The 20420-nt window shown below is 33.5% G+C and overlaps 1 protein-coding gene across 2 annotated transcripts in view; it reads left to right on the top strand.

Moving 5' to 3' along the window:
- The first annotated feature begins 5949 nt into the window (after positions 1 to 5949).
- The window catches only part of LOC128988756 (zinc finger protein castor homolog 1-like), a 129836-nt gene continuing 115365 nt past the window's right edge, over positions 5950 to 20420 (top strand). For both annotated transcript variants that reach the window (XM_054410363.1, XM_054410362.1), the window contains exon 1: positions 5950 to 6304. The gene's annotated coding sequence lies outside the window, so the exon portion shown is untranslated. The remainder of the gene's footprint in view (positions 6305 to 20420) is intronic.

The raw sequence follows: 20420 nt of genomic DNA, 5'->3' as shown, positions 1-20420 counted from the left end.
AAAACCCTTTTCCATGTCACTAAACACCAAATATTCTAATTCAAAACAGAGTACTATAATAACTATACCATAATAATTATATTATGTTGTAGTTATACAATATAAATCATTAATATTTTTACAAAAAAAAAATAACGTCTCAACCATTGACAAAATATTTTGTACATTGAAACAATTTACATAAATGTTTAACATTTATGTATTCTATCTCAAACAATCACTCAGAAAAAGAGACAGGGAGTTGAAGTCTTAAGAGAGTTTTTAGCAACGAATGATTAACTTGTTTAGGGATTGGTCAGTTTAATGCATTGTGCATGGTCATGGACCAAAGGACAGCCCAAAAACAGTACTGTAGTGTCCAGAAATATTTTTATTGATCTTGGAGTTTGTTTGAGGAAGTGACAACAGATGTTGACTGGAGCTCGGAATTCCTCAGACTGGTGAGAATTTGGGATCAAACACAAGAGGGGTACCTGTCTGTAACTCACGTGTGTGTGTGTGTGTGTGTGTGCGTTAGGGTCGACAGGTCTGGGGCAAAAACCTCCCCGCAGGAACCCAACACCGCACCCTTTACCTACAACGTGATTTATCATCTTTCCTGCATTCACTTTTTGCAAAAACGTTATTTTAATCGTTGCGTCGATCGTTTCTCACGTTTTGGCAATCAATGACTCTGTTGCTTGTAGTGTTTTTTGGAAGGGAGGAAAACTAATGATTAAATTTACGTGTAAAACGCAAATTAAAAGATTTAATTTCTACTTTAGGTTAGTAATATTTTTTTTGCATTTAAAAATTTAACGCTTTCATTTAAATGGTAAACTTTAGTGTTAGTGCTTTCGGATTTTTTCGACAAGTGCCCGACTTGGATAAATTACAGAGAAATAATAAATCGGAAATAAGCCTTTGCGGTTTTTATTTTCTCCCCCTTGGTAAAGCGAGAAATTATTGTTTTTGTCAAAATTTTGAGGTTTTGGTTTTTGCTCTCCCTGAACTAGTGGTTTTCGAAGTGATGCTTATGTGTGTCAGTGTGTGTATGTGTACGAGCCACAGACCACACCTGTGGACGAATTTTGATGAAATTTGATATGTGGGTACCAAGCCATGGTATCTATGGTAGATAGGTGCTTTTTCAATTATTATAAATTAACATTTTTAATGGTAATTTTTCCATAAAATAAAAGAAAATTGAATGTAAAGAACTTTGCCGAACAATTTTTATTTAAATTTAAAATGTTATGGTCCTAATGGTTCTAGACGATGCAATACAACCCCCATTGCTGTACAAATTACGGTTCAAAAGTTATTGAAACCTTTGTGATTTTCCCCATAAAATATCATAGTTACTCCAAGCTTACCCATGAAAAAGGTTGTTGACAAGCTAAGTGGAGAAAGTATATGTCAGATTACTGATACCGTTTCTAAATACTATACAGCCGCATGTGTAACTAAGGGATACAAATTCTAGACCACTTCTAGATGAGCTAGAGACTTGAAATTTTCGGCGTTTTGTAAGTCTAGTGCCCAAACCCCCGGGTAAAATCCGAAAAGTCGCATTTTCTAAATTTAACCCCCCCGAAATTTCGAATTCCCCCCCCCATGTTATTCTTATGGGAAATAACATTGAAAAATACCGAATTTGGTACGCTCATCTGAACAACTTAGAAACGTGCTAGAGACTTCAAATTTGCGTAGTATTGTAGTAAGAGGTCTTACAATACCGGTGGAATATGCAAAAGTCCCATTTTCAAATTTTAACCCCCCCAAAAATCCAAAATGGCGGACCTCTGAAAACGACAAAAACACTTTTTTTTTCAACCGGATGTAGCTCGAAAACGGTAAAAGATAGAAAAGATTTGAAAGTATATCCAGGAACAGGAATTAAATTTTATACAAAACCCTTTTGAGCGTTTTCCGAAAATCGCACTCCTTCACCTTTAAAAAACGCCCTACTTTCAAAATTTGGTAAATTTTTATTACATTTTTACAGGTTTTCGCCATGTTTTCATACTTAAAATAATTTTTTTTTCAAAAACTAGTATTGCTTTGTATTCTCCTTACTTTACTTTAAATTTTACTTATCACATGTTTTTTCGTAACTTTACTCCTTGACCCCCAAAACTTAATTTTAATCTCAAAATTTGAAGGTTTTTGCCACTTTTACGAGGCCCGTGTTATTCTTATGGAGAATAAGATTGAAATATAATGACTTTGGTATGGTCATATGAATCGTTTAGAAATGTGCTAGAGACTTGTAATTTGGTAGTATTGTAGTAAGGGATCATAAGCTAATGTTGAAATTTTCAAAAGTCCTATTTTCAAATTTTAACCCCCCCAAAAATCCAAAATGGCGGACCTCTGAAAACGATAAAACACGTTTTTTTCAAACGAATTTAGCTCGAAAACAGTAAGAGCTAGAAAAGATTTGAAAGTATATCCAGGAACAGGAATTAAATTTTCTACAAAACCCTTTTGGATGTTTTCCGAAAATCGCACTCTTTCGGGTTCAAAAAACTCCCTACTTTCAAAATTTGGTAAATTTATTTCAACTTTTTACCGGTTTTCGCTATTTTTTCATACTTAAATCATTCCTTTTTGCAAATATTATTATTGCTTTGTATTCTCCTTACTTTAGTTTAAATTTTACACAATACGTCTTTTTTCGTAACTTTACTCCTTAACCCCCAAAACTTAGGTTTAATGTCAACATTTGAAGGTTTTTTACCACTTTTAAGAGCCCCATGTTATTCTTATGGAGAATAACATTGAAAAATGCCGACTTTAGTATGCTCATCTGAACCAATTAGAAACGTGCTAGAGACTTGAAACTTGGTAGTATTGTAGTATGGGATCTTACATTACCGGTGAAATTCCCAAAAGTCCCATTTTCTAATTTTAACCCCCCCAAACATCCAAAATGGCGGACCTCTGAAAACGAAAAAACAAGTTTTTTTAATCGGATGTAGCTCGAAAACAGTAAGAGATAGAAAGGATTTGAAAGAATCTTAGCGAAAGGAAATTAAATTTTCTACAAAGCCCTATACTGCGTTTTCCAAAAATCGCACTCCTTCAGCTTCAAAAAACGCCATACTTTTAAAATTTGATAAATTTCTTTCAAATTTTTACCGGTTTTCGCTATTTTTTCATACTTAAATAATTACTTTTCGCGAATATTATTATTGCTTTGTATTCTCCTTGGTTCTTGTATTCTCCTTACTTTAAATTCTACTCCTTTAATAATTTTTCGTATCTTTACTCCTTAACCCCCAAAACTTAGGTTTAATTTCAAAATTTGAAGGTTTTTTACCACTTTTACGAGCCCCATGTTATTCTTATGGAGAGTAAGATTAAAATATAATGACTTTGGTATGGTCATATGAATCGTTTAGAAACGTGCTAAAGACTTGGAATTTGGTACTATTGTAGTAAGGGATCATAAGTTTATGGCAAATTTTGCAAAAGTCCCATTTTTAAATTTTACCCACCTTAAAAATCCAAACTGGCGGACCTCTAAAAACGACAAAACACTTTTTTTTCAATCGCCTATAGCTCGAAAACAGTAAGAGATAGAAAAGATTTGAAAGGATTTTCATGAACGGGAATCAAATTTTCTACAAACCTTTATTAGGTGTTTCCCGCAAATCGCACTCCTTAACCTTCAAAAAACGCCCTACTTTCAAAATTTGGTAAATTTCTTTAAATTTTTACCGGTTTTCGCCATTTTTCATACTTAAATAATTTGTTTTTGCAAAAATTAATATTGCTTTGTATTCTCCTTACTTAACTTTAAATTTTAAACACTACGTGTTTTTTCGTAACTCTACTCCTTTACCCCCAAAACATAGGTTTAATGTCAAAATTTGGGCCCCCCCAATATTATTCCTACAGGTGCATCGGTCTAAATCAATTTTACCTACTTCTAGATTAGCTAGAGATCTGAAATTTTGTTCAATTGTAGGTCTTGCGCCATGGCCCATTTGTATTTACCCCCAACCAAAAAAGGGGGCCTGGGGGCGTCGTATTTTCACCCCCCCATTTTAAATCCTCCCCCCCCCTAATGTTATTCTTACAGGTGCATAAGTCAAAATCATGTTTACCCATTTCTAGATAAACTGGATTTCTGAAATTTGACATGATTGTTGATCTTCCGCCCTTTTCGAAAATTGACATTTTACAAATATAACTCCTACCCCCCACGAAAATTATAATCCCCCCAATGTTATTCCTACAGGTGCATCGGTCTAAATAAATTTTACCCACTTCTAGATTAGCTAAAGATCTGAAATTTGGCTCAATTGCAGGTCTTGTGCCATGGCTCATTTCTATTTACCCCCAACCAAAAAAGGGGGCCTGGGGGCGGAGCCCCCAGCGAGCCAAAGGCGAGTATTTATTTATACAGTTAAATGATAATCGGTGGTACGAGTACTTCAATTTTTTTATACTTAATTTGTCTAGGATATGAAAATGACAATTCAATGGTAAAAATAAAGGCCTTGCCACTGATATTTACGATTAAGAAATACAAGTTACCAGAAATACAGTAAGAAGGAACAAGAAAGTAAGTCAGTTTTTTATGTTTTGTGTATTAATAAGAAATAAAACAAATCTATCGTTGCGTATTTTTAATAAGATAGGAAATTCATGATTGTTTGGTATCAAAGTAAAGCTTGTACGAATTGCCAACATTACGAAACATATAATAAAAAGCATGAGTTTGCAATAAAATACTGATGTGAGGTAAGATAAAATGTTGTTGTATTTTTATTAAAATGCCAAAATGTAGATCCAATTCATTTATAACAAATTACAAAATGCACTACGATAATTTACTACTTCACGAAACATTCCTAACTCCTGACTTTTTGCTGTTGTTAATATAGGTAAGTTGCAGTATTTTATTTTCTATACGCTTTAGTTTATCTTTAATTAATTGACTATATTTTTTAGGAATTTTATTGACTTTGATTATTTTTAATACCTGTGTGGAATCTATTAAACAATTATTGGTATATTTTGAATACCGTAAATTAAATGATAACATTTTGTAATCATCTAATTTTAGCGGGTTAATTATATGTAAAATATATTTACTATATAATTATTTCTTTATTACTTAATTATGTGTTTTGATATTTTAGGTTGCAGTATTAGACACACTAAATAATTTGTGAGATGAACCTATTTGTCTTAAATCCCATAGTTTACAGTGGCAGTGTTTATGTAAAAGACATTTTCATCACTCCTTATTTGAAAAAGAGCCCATGTCCATACACCTGATCTCTTCGAAAATCTTCAATTTCTATACACCAAAAACAACTAGTGATCAGCTAGATTTTCCTTGCATAAACATTGCCCTACCTTCACTACACAACCAATACTTTGCCTGACATCAACAAAGTTACAATTAGCTGAATTTTACACTAAAATTAATTGTACAGCCGTATTGTGTTTATATTAGAAATATGAATTGATTACGAAATGTCAGAAATTTTTTTAAGTTTGATTAAGTAGTTTTTTTCATTGTGATAAAAAGTATCGTGCAATACTCGTCACGAACGCCCCTAGTGTTTTACATGCGAGTAGGTAGTGAAATATACTATTTAATTACAAAGGTATTATTTTCCTCCAGTATTTAGCCTGAAGTCTATTAGTTACACAGAGGGTCTTTACGACGTCTATCTCAACCCCTGTCCACTGGCCACCCACAAAACCCCACTTAGTCCACAACTATAGCGACGTGCGTCCGCTACGGAAACGCAACAGCAGCGCCGAGCGCGCCGGGCAAAACGCGTTATTGCCATTAATAAAATACGCGCTCAGGGGTGGGGAGAGTGGACGATTTTTTAAAAGTTTTCAGGAGCGCTGGTGGGGAGAGCGGGGAGGGGATGCGCACAAGGAGTGCGCGCGGACCCGATCCATGCCGCGGCACTAAATGGATTCAAAGAGTTTTTTAGCTTTCAGTACCCGTTTGAAATGGGTTGAAGGCAGATCCGTACCGGAGGTTATTTTTTGTTACGCTTTAAGTTTATGAGTTGTCGGGACCGGCGTGGAGGGGGAAGAAGGAGAGTCGAGGGGAATTTTCCGGACTGGGATTTTTCGGATTTTGGTTTAATTCCGGTCCGTGGTACGTAGTGAGCGGTGAGCGGTGCAAGTGGACTGTGTGTGTACAAGTACAGGGTGTATGTACAGGGTGTACGGTGTACGTGTACGTGAACCCTACCCAGCTACTAGGGGGAGGAGATAGGCAAGGCTGTCTGATCGATCGTCTACATCTCAGATGCAGTGTTCCTGACCGTCGTCTCCACAGGTATTGTCTCTGCTAATCTTATCCTAATTACACATAAGGCACTTGACATTCGATAAATACTCTTATACTCTATTATTAATTTCATTTATTAACTCTTATCAAATTAGGGAGTACCCTAGCAAATATAATTTATTCAATTACTATTAGTATCAAAACAACGTGTAAAATAGTGTTGCAGTTTAGAGAAGTTTGAAAGTTTTTCCCGCGCGCCAAATGAAAAAGCGAGCAACTCGTGGGGTTTTCCGATACCACCCCCTCTTTTCTTTGCCGCCCGCTCGCCGCATTTTGTTTGACCCCTTTGCCCTGGAACCTCACCGCCCTTCTGTGTGATAAGTCGTGCACCGCACTTGTCAAAGACGCAAGATGTTGCAAGATTGCAGTCATGTGTCAATACAAAGATTACAAAACTATGCATTTAACTGTGGGCGTACCACAAGTATATAAACAGAGTTTAAATTTGATAAAGAATATTTTTAATCACTCTAAAATTAAATATAATTTAATCAATCAATTTGGGCTTGTCCTTGATTTACTCGCTGTTAAAAATTCCGAACACACTTAAATTATTGATTTAATTTGGCAAAGATGTATTTAATAAATGAGTCTAGGGTATCTACAAAATATTCGTTTTGATAGTATTAATAATATGCTTTTAATAATGTACCTATACTATAAGTGTAATATTTTTAAAAGTATGGTTATTTAGCATAGGCTAATGCTTTATAATATAAAACACATCCGATCACTTTACCTTAGGACAATTCTTTTGTAAATTTCATTTCTCTATGAAGTAATTATAGACCAACCAAAGTCGTTTGCAAAGAATTCCACAATAGTATAATTAATTACAACTAATTTGAGTTAATTAATTGCCGAGATTCCCTTCAAATTACAAGGTTCGACCGCAAGCAAGTAAGTTGTACGGCTTTTCTTTGTAATGAAAGGTTGTTAAAAGAAATCACTCAATTCTCGAGTGGTGAGCACCAATTATAAATTCAATTCTCAGGTTTCTGTTGTATGGAGTCTGTTAATGTTCTTAGGGTTTATAATTTCACGATTTAGACAGATCTATTGGAAATATTAAATAGTATTACGTTATTCCTACATAAAATATTACTATATCGTCTTTCACATATACTTTCGTATCATAATCTATAAATTAATTTCGCTGGTCAAAAATATAAAATATAATATCGCGTTTTAAATTCTAACACAAATTTACTTTGCTTTACAATTTGCGTTGTAAACCAAATGTTTTACCATGATTTACGGAATGGTTCAAACTTTTTTACCAACAATCCAACAAATAATGTAATCTTTAATATAACACTGATGGTTTTTACGTTTCCCACAAATGTAAATTAACGCACAAGACGTCACCGTCACGCGTCACCCAAGCTGTAACGCTAACGTAACGCTCCGGTTTACACAATACGGACGTTTCGATCGTGATGCTGCTGTCGTCACCATTTGCATTACACGACCGGTTCGTGCCACCGTCTAATACGGGAATAATTCACATCGACATAAACTATGAGCTCCTAATTATATACAAGAGCATCGGGAGCATCTCGCCCACGAACGACACGACCGGCAGAACAAATCTGTCTGTCGCCGAACCGGAACTCGCTACACTGTCACAGTTTCTCGCAAATAAAGTGAAAGATTGTAGGGTTTAATACAACCAAGAAATAATTTGTAACTGTAGGTGATGGAAATCTGTCGCTCAACTAGATTTTTAAATTTTAATGGCTAAATATACATTGACCTTGAGTTAACTATGTCACTTTGCCATATTATAAAATACATTTAGTGTATATTTCCTCCACACAAAAAAAGAACAAAAAACTTTAGGCTACAATTATTTTATGTGTTGTAAGTAATCAACTATTATAAGTACACATTAACTAGGACTATGGTGTTGAAACTCTAATATAGATAAGTGATTTAATTTGGTAAATAATAGATAGTCCGATTATAAAAATTAAATACCCCCGCCGCAGCAAACCTGCAGACTAAGCGAATTTCCATTTGCCTGATTTGATTTTCAATTAAATCTATTCAAATAACATTAGGTTTAACGAGTACCTAGGTTTGCTGCCTACAGGGTAATAAAGTGTGTTTTTCAGTAAAATATTAACAGCTTAGTATAAAATAAATCGATTGGCCAAGTTTGATCCAAATATATGCATAAACAAGCAAACTACAAAAGTTTACTTATTCTCCATAAGAATAACATGGGAATTTTTAATTTATAATTTTCTCCGTAACCAATAACCATACAAAAACACTTCAATATACTGAATTATTTGTTTTTTTTAAGCTCTTCAAAATGGTCTAGAAGAAATTTGGGCAATTTTATGTTTTGAGGGTCAAAAATGAGAAAAACCAATTTTTACCCCATAAATCCCCCCATAAAACCCCGTTCCCATTGTCCGATCATGCTACCTCGCGAACTCGTTCGAATAAACGTAGGTTTACACGTTTGTACCAAATTTAATCAAAATCGGATCATTTTTGCTCGAGTCATCGTGCTGACGGACACATATATATATAAATATATATATATATATATATATATATATATATGAATTTGAACGGATGGTGTTTTTGGCTTCTAGGAACATCAAAATGAAAAAGTAAATCGGTCCCGGGACTAAGTCTTACCATGAGACCTACGGTAATACCTTATTCCCTATAGGGAAATTCGCTAAAACGGGGGACAAATATAATTTCAATAAGCCAGCACTAGTCCATTTCCTAAATACGTATAAATATTTTGTTCTTCATAAAATATAAGAATTCACATCCCTACATGCGTTAAACCAATATAATATGTAAACTAATCCAATGCTTAAGCCGTAGGGTTGCAACTATCAATAGCTCTTTTAGATGTGCGAACTGTAAACATTGGCTTGATACTACAAATCATTTTAAGTGACGTGTGTATTTTCCGTATTGATGTTTCGTAGATTTAAATAGGTTGAAATGAATCGGGGTTTGTACAATAGTTTAACTCGCGGTATTTTTGGACTGATGAAGAGATATTACTAAGCATTTTTGTAGTTTTAATTAGCTAAAAAATGTTTAGAAATATAGTGTAGGATAAATCTGTTTGCGATAAAGCTGCCACTAGTCATTTCGCTTCTTAAGGAACTACTTGAGGAGAAAGTACGGCGCCAATTTTTCAACTTACCATAACAGTTTACAAACAGGTCAATGGCTTAGAAAAACAGCAATCTCGGTAGAAACTCAAGAACGATCAGCTAATAGAGAAATAAGGTGTGAAAAGTTGAGCCTAGGGGTTACACGCGATAATGGTCAGTCGGTACACGTCGAGACCGGTACATTAGGTTCAGATTTGCATACCACGATTTTCAGCTAAACTGGACTAGAAATACATTGGCCTCGATTATTTTGTGTGGTGTTTTATCACATTTAAGATAAAAAGGCTTTTCTGTCAGATATTTCGCAACACTAAGCCCAGTTTGCATTATTAGTTAGATCAGCGGTTTTTATGGATATTTGTCATACAGTTTTAATTATGGGCCACTTAAGATAAGATATAATTCATCCGCTGGGTTTAGATTGGTTGAGTCAAACTTAATAGTGTCGTTTACCGTTCAATAAGTGAAAATAATGTAGTTTCAGCCAAACTTGAAATTCAGTGGATAATTTTTATAAAGGTATTAATATAAAACGGTAGTTTATAGACATATTCTGTTTTTACCTATTATAAAAATGTGTTAGTTAAATTTCAAATATAATTACGTCAATTGTTGTGTACTACCTAATGAATTATTTTCAAATAATTCTCAAGCAAACTATTTACGAATTACATGTTCCGGTACTGTAGTTTAAAAATCTGAAAGATCCTCTAATAAACAAGCTAACAACTAAACTATTACAAAATGATAATACCTTATCCATAATAATCGTGTAGGCTAACAACAACTTACGGACAACTTACAAATACAACCTATGCAATAGTATGGTAAAATAATCTATAAATTAAATTAAAACGAGACTAAATAACTTTCTATATTTTGACCCAAAGAACAAATTTTGAAATATTTTTCTTAAGTTCTACATTGTAGTGTTAATGTTTAATAATACAAAAACAGTTTATGTATTATCAGTGTCAGCGATGCTATCGGTTGTGATAAGAAAACGCCGTTCTGTCAGAAGTCACAGTAGTTTCTGTCAAACAGTGCCCCGCTGTATGATTTGAGTTCGTTTGTGTTTCGCCAAATTGCGCACATATGTAAAAACTGGTAAACGACCTCATTGATTCGGTCGAAAGTTTATCCGAAATCGTGTTTCTTTCGCTATAGATTGTGGTGTTTACGTGATTTCCTCAATTATATTTTCACACTCAACTCAAATGTTTTAATTCAAAAGTAACTATTTGAATTTTGAATTAAAATCTTTGAAGATGTTCATTTCTCAACATTTTTCTGTTTGATTTATTTTGATCAATTATATTACTGTCACTCGCATGATTAAAGTTTGTTTCATTCATGAGATAAAAATAAAGTTTATCTCTATGATCTGACATAAAAAGAAACCTGTTTAATTTTTTTTATAAGAACATTTAGACAATTTAAGTAAGTAAAACTCTGTAAAAAGTACAATATAATATGAATCATTATCATAGGAAGATGGATGATACGTTTCATCGTCTGATGTTAATCTCAATATCAAGCCAATAACTTATTTAGTTCACATCAGCTCTAATTTAATCTATGTCCGGAACATGCAATTCCCACGTGCTAAAGCCAACGAGATAAGGCTAAAATATATCAAATCCCCATGATGAAAATGTTGTAGAATGAGTTAATTTTGTGGATTCCACACTATCCCAGTATATACGTCACCATTTAACGATGTAAAATAGTTATTTGTGTATAATGTTTATATTCGTTAGTTGGAAATGTACGGTATTTTATTTATTTGTTTTACATTATAGAGTACTGTATTAATATGTAAAACCTGGCATTTGAAGACATTTTGTTTTATTCAATACAACAATCTTGGCTATTAAATAATCACTCATTAACATGTAAATATACAATTTGTTGCCAAAAAATATTAAATTAAAATTGTCACTAAAATGTTGTTTAGCTTTATGAAAGAATTAATATAACACAGAGTGTGATATCCCCTGAATTTCATTGACAAAATTGCAAAACTAGAATTAATCAAACACATTTATTCAATCATTCATTCATTCGTGTAACCATGAGTAGGATACTTCCATCACGATTTTGTCATGGTATGGGGAGAAACATTCGCAACTTTGAACACCTAATTTGCCTAAACAGAAAACGAGGAAAAGAGTGACATGTTAGGTAAGTAAACATAAGCAGAACCACGTTGAGTCAGACCCAAGACTGCATAAATAAAGGGCATTCCCTAAACAAAGGAAACTGTTGAAAATGAGGCATTATAGACATTGGGTGACACAAGCGAAGCAACTCATAAATAATAAGTAGTCTCAATCATGCAAACTGTTTAACGCCGAAACCATCGTCCTTTTTGTGTTGTTCCTTTACCAAGTAAAACAAAGTTTTACTTTTATAGAGTTAATTATCAAAGTGTTTATTTTATCTATTACTTCCAGTTGATAGGTTATACTTGAATTGATTTAGGTATACCTATAATTCACTCATAATGTTAATGTAAATTTCAAGACGAGTGAACCTATTTTGTCTCTGCTGTTAGTAATGATCATTCTAGAACGTTTGAATTTCTTGTGGTCTGTATCATAGTAAGAATAAGTTTACAGAAGAGTTCCTTAGTGAATAGATTTGATCCATACTAGATTAGTAATATGAATAATTATTTAATATTCCATAAAAAAGTTCCGTTAATAATAATTCGAGCCACTATATAATCTTAAATCAGTATATTTTATTCATTTTTGAATATTTATTTTTTTAAACACCCTATAGCTATTTTTCCATTATACGATTTAATAAAATACGGGGTTTTTGTATAGGATTAATGATTTTTAAATAAATTATCAATTGGTGAAGATAAATAAATTACTTCGATCATAAAGTCAAAATTAGTTTATCTAATTTGTTTTACATTCGGAGTTCTTGATTTGTACCTTATGGTAGGAACGTATAAAAGTCAATGGAGAAATATAGTAACGAACATCGTGAAAGAGACCCATAGTACATTTTTAACACAGTATTTACTATGCTACTTGATATCAACCAATAACAACTAAATGTCCCAGGCTAAAGTCGTGGGAGTTTTTTGTTGATGTCTTCTGACTAATGTGAGAACCGATAAGTGATAAGTCACAGACAGACAGACATACGTCTTATCACAGTATAACGCCGGCTGTGTTGGGAGAGGTTACCAGGCGTGATAAGACTCAACTCCTCTTATCATTTCATTGATACCCACATTCTGTAACATCTCCACTTTTCGATTACATTTTTAAATGTCCAAATTTTTAATGTGTGTTTTGACTAAACATTATTTTTAGACAGTGTTGATTGTATTGGTAATTATACAGTTATTATTAACATGTGAAGATATATATTTAACGAATTTTTAGTTAAAGCTGGCCTTAAAAAATATTTAAATTTAACACAATTGCACTCATTAAAATCCCAGATCCATTATATCTCTTGATATTTTTTAATGCTTCTGTTCCGCCGAAATTATTCTTTAGTGTAGTATCTTACAGAGAGAAGAAGAAGAAAAGGCGTTTATAAATGTATGACAACTTAATTTCAGAATAAGAATTGTTCGTACCGCACTAGACTAAGATTTAGTCTTACAATTTAATGTTCTGTTAATTCTAATCGTAGCTAAGACTATACTTTAACAGCAGAATATTTAATTTGAAAGTTGCATTCTATTTCAATTTTCTTTATATTGCAATTGAAATCAAAACTTTGTGAACAAAAACACTAAGCTACGATAGAACTCGTATCTATTTGTATCAATGTGCGTATTTTTAAGTGGCGAACTAGAAACATTTCGACGAAATAAATCCTCTTTTCCACACCATATTGGATAACAGGTACCTACTTTTAACATGTTTGCACTATTGTAACTATTTTCACGTAATGCATCAGTGATTCACTAATTTCATTGACAAATGTTGGCGATGACAAGTCCAGGATGTGACCATTAGACTACGGACTTGCCAAGTTCCTGGAACGCTGTGATGTGAAAGCCCACAATTGTGTGTGGGTGCCCTGAATTGGGTGTAATTCGATCATCAGATTAGATTAAAATCTCTCTCTATCATTATGAGTGATTTCCTCTTCATTCCGTCCATTAAAACGTCTGACTCGCTCGTTTTTGAACAAAAACACTCAGAATAACGCAATAACAAAGTGAAAACAACACAAATAACGTGTAATGATTTGAAAAAATGGAATTAAATGTATAAAGTGTTACACACTGTGCTGTTTAAAGCTTTGAATTTTAATTTGTGGAAATATTGTACAAACATGGGCAGGATGTAAAATAATTGCAGTATTTTAACAGTATAAAAATATATTTTAAAATAGCAGTATTTTAATAGCGAACTACAACTTTTCTTTGTTACCAGAAAAATTGAAATATCATGATTTTTCCTTGTAACGTTAACAGCCTATACAGTCGCACCGATAGAAATTTATTAACTGTTGCAACTGAAAAAACTGGAGTTACTAATACAGAAAAGCTGTACTACTTTATATATATTCCCCCACAATAGTAGCTACACTGTATTGTATATTCTTGACTTCAGTAATATAAGTAAGTACAGTATTTGCTAAAATATTCATATCAGATTAACGTAATGAGTATATCATAGTAGTATATTATGGACGTTATTTCAAAATCTTTTGAATAAGAGTGTCAATTTTATGTATTATTGAGTAGCTTGCAAGTAGCTATTGAATTAACTTTTTAATTTATGACAACTCATAATGTTAATTATTCAAATGATTTAATATGGGTAGTTAAAATATCAGGGATTAATCAAAATAATTTTAATACAGGAAAAATTCTTAAAGCAAAATTCAACAAAATATAACATATTGGATAATGTGGCATTATTACTACAATGCTTTTTATATTCCAGAAAACTTTGTATTCTATTCAAGGTTGTGCCCACCTAACATGTAGTTAACAATAACACCCATTGTACCTAGTCCTACACCTTTACACATGGTAATGTAGGCCTGCCCGACTCCATGATCTCATAATTCCTCCAAGGCTCAATACAGCATGGAGAACCGGTAGTGCAAATATATGGGACCTTTTGTTAACATGGTACTACTCGTAGACAGAATTTGCAATAGCTTGAATTTATACTAATCCACATGAATATTATATTTAAAACACTAATACACATTTTAGAATCATTGTAACAGTGGTTAGAAATTCGGTTTAAAGCATACAATGTAAAAATAATTATTTTTCTTGGTCCGTCTTAATTAATATCCTAAAAGAAAATATTAAGGCATGTCCTTTCCATTGAAAGCTTATAGACGTTTTTTACTTATCGTAAATACTGATTTTGTATGGATGTTAAGGTAATCTAAAAACTTATAACTGGAGCTAAAGGATCTCTTAAATTTTTTTATTTTTTTTATATATTATAAATTAAATTATAATCCAAGTAAAATGAGATGAGCGACAGAACATATTTAAAACTTTAAAATTTTTGTATTATTATGAGGTTAAAATACAAGTCACAATAAAAAAATAATAAATAAAAAATAAGAGTATATAGTCTGTCGCTCATCTTCAAACTATTTACAATTGAACTGAGATGTGTATTTAAGGGGCTCTTAGGCAAAACCAAAACAATAGCTATATTGCAGCTAGCGCCTTCCTCCCTTTTGCACAGAATGATCCTCTTCTCGCAGATAATATTATTAGTATATTTTATATATCTTAACCTGCATAAAGTATTTTCATTAGTTAATGTACGGTATATAAATCTATTTTTAAGTACAACGAAAAATCCAATGTTTGCTAGAGCTTAATTTTTTTCTTGAATTGTTTCCCAATTATTCATTTGAGAACGTTCCTAAATTTTGTAACTATACTTATTATAAAAGATTTAACTTAAAAATAATTTCCCTTTTCATTACCTTTTCCCCATTCTTATATTTTGTTTTTATCTCGTTCTTTAGTGACATACACTATATTCAGTATAAGACTAGAGCTGCTCAAAGGCCAAAGGCTGTTTGATTCTGTCGCTTATGTTTTAACATATCGAGCCAGTATTTGTGCTGGTTGGTGATGCCTACAATTCGCTAATTGCCCCCCTCCCCCTAAGTGGGCGGTTCTCTCCCCCCCTCTCTTCCCTCCAAGTTCCTCTCTCTCTCTCTCCCTCTCTTTACCGTCCGTCTTAGTTGCAATCCTTATACTCATATACTATTGTACACTATGCATTGTACCGACATCATTCCTTGATAACTCAAAACTTTGATTACAATTTGATATTGCAATACTTATATTTTTTTAAAGAACTATGCTTTGAAAGGTTATACAGTAATATAAATTATATCAATACTAACCAATGTGCAATTACTTATTACTGATCTTTAAATGTGGCCTGCCTTACTTCAGTATTATCAGCCCAGGAATAATGATACGATTTTATTGTTTTTGTTACTCTATTTACTCTCATTAGTTCTTGACTGTAAATACTAAGAACTACTAAGATAGTATTTTACATGAAGCAGAAAATGAAATTTGTATTTTTAAGTGTTTTTTTATAACTCAAATTATATCCGCTTAACTATGTAGCGCATATCCGCTAAACTTTGCCGATGAAATATGAAACCCTCAAAGTTACCCACAACCATTAAGACAGTTTGTTCAATTTCTACTTCACTTCCAACCCATGGACCTATAGTTTTCTAATCACTACTTTAATGCTTACATATTTTATTTATATTGTCGCGCCGGCGACGTCACAGCGGACACGGCTGCACTGCTGTATCTGTCTTCGTGCCAGCTGCATTGTAGTCTCAGATGGTCTACGCTATTTCAACTGAGTAATAGCTGTTTGGATATCCGTTTGCTATTTCTAATTCGCTTATTTTGCCAAATTTCGCTCGTTTGCACTGTTTTCAAGGAAAACTTGATGAATGTACTTATTGTGTCCTGGTTTATGGAAACACCGTAGACGCGTTATTATAATTTATTTGCAGTTTGTTTTGCTAAATTGCACATTATAACGTTTTAATGTTTCTTTGTTCAAAAGTGTGATATTCTACGGTAAAAGATTTAGATTAATTCGACGATGTGACAAGTTTCCTGGTGGTCAACGAAGCCCGTCGCTTAGTTGGGCGTTTGCCAGCAAATGTTGGAGAGCAGTCTATTGCGAACTACACTGTTGCTCCGGTGTTCTACTCTTTAGGTCACTCGGATGTTAAATGATCACTTGTGCAACACACCTCGCATAAACGTTTGTTGCTGCGTGTTGGTTTCCTACATAATAGTTATTGAAGGGTAAATAGTTTTGTTCGAAACCACACACTATAACATTACCATTGACTACAATTTTACAATGTTTACCCACAATGTCATCGCAACACCTATTAGTGATACATAAATACAACACGTCATTGACAGCCTATACGCAGTGGTGATATCACAGCCCCGACCAGACATATTTCATCGCGTCGTTTATCATCGCCTCCATTTGTCCACAGAAGTACTCATTGTGAAGACACAAAAGCTGAAAAAGGAGTAATATTGTCGATCCGAGTTTTGTAAAGCTGTGATTATCGACCTCGAGTTCTGTTGCCCTCCATATTCATAATGAACAAAGCCGTTCTTATCCGGAATCTGCAGTGAGCTCGACTGTCAAACCGTGTTACAAATGACGCCCTCCGCACCCCCCTACATATAACCCCCCCCCCCCCACTGGGGACGAGAGGGTTATAATTGTCCCGGCGGAGGCAGAGCACGTCTCGCACCAAAAACTAGATTAATGCCGAGAATTAGCATAACTTAGACTGTGGATTAGTGTAGGACTGTTTGTCAGTGTCGAGGAGAGCACAAAAACCCGGAGGAAACAGTGTTTTCTCACGGAGAAAATGGGCACTCGACGTATAGAAACTGAACTGCTCACATCACCCGGGCATTAGCATATGTGAGGTAAAACAAACCTGCGTGGGGATGCCGAGAAAATGAGGTTTTGAATGAGAAAAGAATCGCTTTGAGGTAACCATTAGGTCTTGCCAGGATTTAGAACAATCCTTGAATGGAAGTGTTTCTTTGTAAGTTTGTCTCTAAGGTTTAGAGCAGTTAAAGATTTTTTACATAGTCAACCTAATAGAAATACTTATAAGTAATAAAGAAGACCCTGGTAACCTTTTTCCCCAAACGCCAATTAAGGTACCGGAAAGACACAATAAATCAATGAAATTAACTTCAAATACTTGATTATGTACACCCTCAATACGGGGACCAATTTAAATATTTATTAGCTTAAAACTCGACAACAACCACAATCTAATTTGCAAATAAGAGTGAAATCGATTAATGAAAAGTGTCCGCCAAAAATACGAGTTCCAGAAATGAGTTTGTAATGTAATCCCATGTGAGGCGTGGCAGAGGTATAAATGATGGTCGATAAAGTTTGTATTTATCAGATGCCGGATCAAGTGCTCATTAGGTGCGCTGCCGTAAGCTCCTTTAATGGACTTTGGGTTAAATCTTGTACATTCTGAAATATTAACCGCAGATGAGGCAGGTGTGTACGTAGATCATAGTGAATATTGAACTTTGATGTGCATTGAAAGCCTCAGTAGCCTGAGTAGGATGGGCGAAAAAAATACTGTCACAAGTTATAGTTTGTGCCAAGGAAAGTTTTGTTAAAACTGTATTTTCCAAAATTCCCAAAGAAACGTATGTATAACTGTATCGACGCATTGTTCGTTCATATATCTTTAATATATCACGAAAATCAAAGATTAAAAAATATATGGCCATTTAAATTATTTTATTTTATTCAACTTTAACAAATAGATTTACGAATACGTTATTACACCCACGAAATATAAACGGCACGATGAAACATACCATTATTAAAATAAATAAAAAATTAGTTACAATAGTAATGTTGCATTTAAATTAACAAAAATATATCTTACTTTCAATATTCCTCGAGCACATGGAATTGTTGTTTTACGATATAATCTATTGAAAATAAAATTCTCTGTTATATTGTTTTCACATAATTGACGCCAGTACAAAATATTCAAACACATTATTGCATAAACCCTCACAACATGAAGTGATGCAACGCTGCAGTTCAACCCTTGTATCAACCCCTCCACAATCCGCAAATCCCATGATTGCACACCCGATTGTCTTGCGGATTGTCCACATGAGGGATGGAGACACGGGATCAATTCCTCACAAATCAGGTAAACTAATGCCCCAACCCATTGTGGCTCTGACGTACACAACTCTCGTAAATTGAGTCCATGTTTATCGTCTTTTGTGCGATCTACTATATAAACCCGTCCGCATCTGTGGGAACGGTTTTGACATGAGTTTGAATAAATTGCTTGATAAGAAACGAGGGTCGAGTGTTAACGGTTATTTCTGTGATTTGTCTCAGAGTGACGTCACGAATCGGTTAGTTTTGTCTCGTCAATTGACTTGACACTGTTTGGTGTTTGATGTTAGATGAGTTAATGGTTGAAACTTGCATTGAGATTTAGAGAAATTTCTTCGATGGATTTTTGTTAGTTTGATTATAAAATATATAAAATTTCTATATGTTTAAAGATTATAGATTTATTTAATTTTGCACATTCCATATTTGACACGCTTCTTATAATTAGTTAAAATAGAGTTGAAAAATCTAAAAGTTTCTAACCACAATTCTTGGTTCAGGTATATACTAATCTCGTTAAAAAAGTATTATTCTTTAATGCATTTCCAGGTACTCATTTTTGTATAATACACAGCCCTACGAATACATATACACAGTTGAATTTTCTTACCACTTGGTCACATTTTAAAATCTTCGATAGTTCTAGTAAACAGTCAAAGATTACCTAACCCGGTATGTTTTATACAACGCACACAGTTACATATGTTAAAGTCAAACAGCTTTGGTGTGTTAACCCGGAAAATTCCCGACGAATTTATCTTATTTCGAATTTACTCAGTTTATATAATTCCAGCAAAGTAGGCTGAAGAGGGGTCATCGTTCCCATGCATAAACATGTGGTCGAGCACGTTTGAATGTACAAATGTTTATATTATTGCTTCGCTTTGTCGTTTTGATTGTAAATGTCATCGGACTAGGCGAGTAGCCTTCCTCCGACGGGTTCTAGTCTATGTCCAGCTTGGCCTCGACTCAGGTATGTAAACTAAGGAGGTAATTGGACTGAATTCGTATCATGAACCTATAAGGTTGACGATCGCTTTTTACATAATATGTACAGTGTTTCATCTCAGTCACTCGTAGTTGACTCGTTTTACGTTTATCACCTATCTCTTGACTGTGCGAGTAAGTAATTTGAACACTTTAGTTCAATTCAATAGATTTTTTTTTATACAGTGAAATGTTTGCAGCGTATAATATTTTAATGTTAGTAACAATATTCCATCAAAAACCCTTCCTTTAGATAAACAGCATCACATTTCTCCACCCGTAAACTTGTTTTATTACACCTGTGACGGTTCAGTAAATGTGGAGTTATTTCAGGTACGTTTAAGAATTGATTATAGATGTTGTGGCAGATAAAATTGCGATAATTTTGGAAATAATATAAGTAGATTGAAGTAGTAATTCTCATTAGAATATACAAGGTATGGGCGGGTGATTCTACAGAAAGTGACGCTTTCTTGTCTTTCGAGCTTTGTGTATACATCCCTATAAATATATGTATTTATGAAAATTGTATTTAGTGTGTAAAGTGTTTAGTTGACGTTTTCCAAGTAAAAAACTAATTTTTTATATGCCAAAGGTTTTTAAAAAATTATATAAATAGGTAAAATGTCAGTCCCCTGGGTTGTCCCTGGCTGAGTTTTGATAACTATTTAAGTGACCTATGCTTTACAAGTGCATCTAAGAAGCTATTTTAATTTTTAACATTAGCCAAAAATACACATATTG

The sequence above is a fragment of the Macrosteles quadrilineatus genome, unplaced genomic scaffold (assembly GCF_028750875.1).
Source record: "Macrosteles quadrilineatus isolate MER2022 unplaced genomic scaffold, UCM_ALF_1.0 Scaffold_3__2_contigs__length_128488019, whole genome shotgun sequence".
In the NCBI taxonomy this organism is placed as follows: domain Eukaryota; kingdom Metazoa; phylum Arthropoda; class Insecta; order Hemiptera; family Cicadellidae; genus Macrosteles; species Macrosteles quadrilineatus.
Note: the sequence above shows the minus strand (reverse complement) of the source record. Positions and strands in the feature narration are given on the sequence as shown.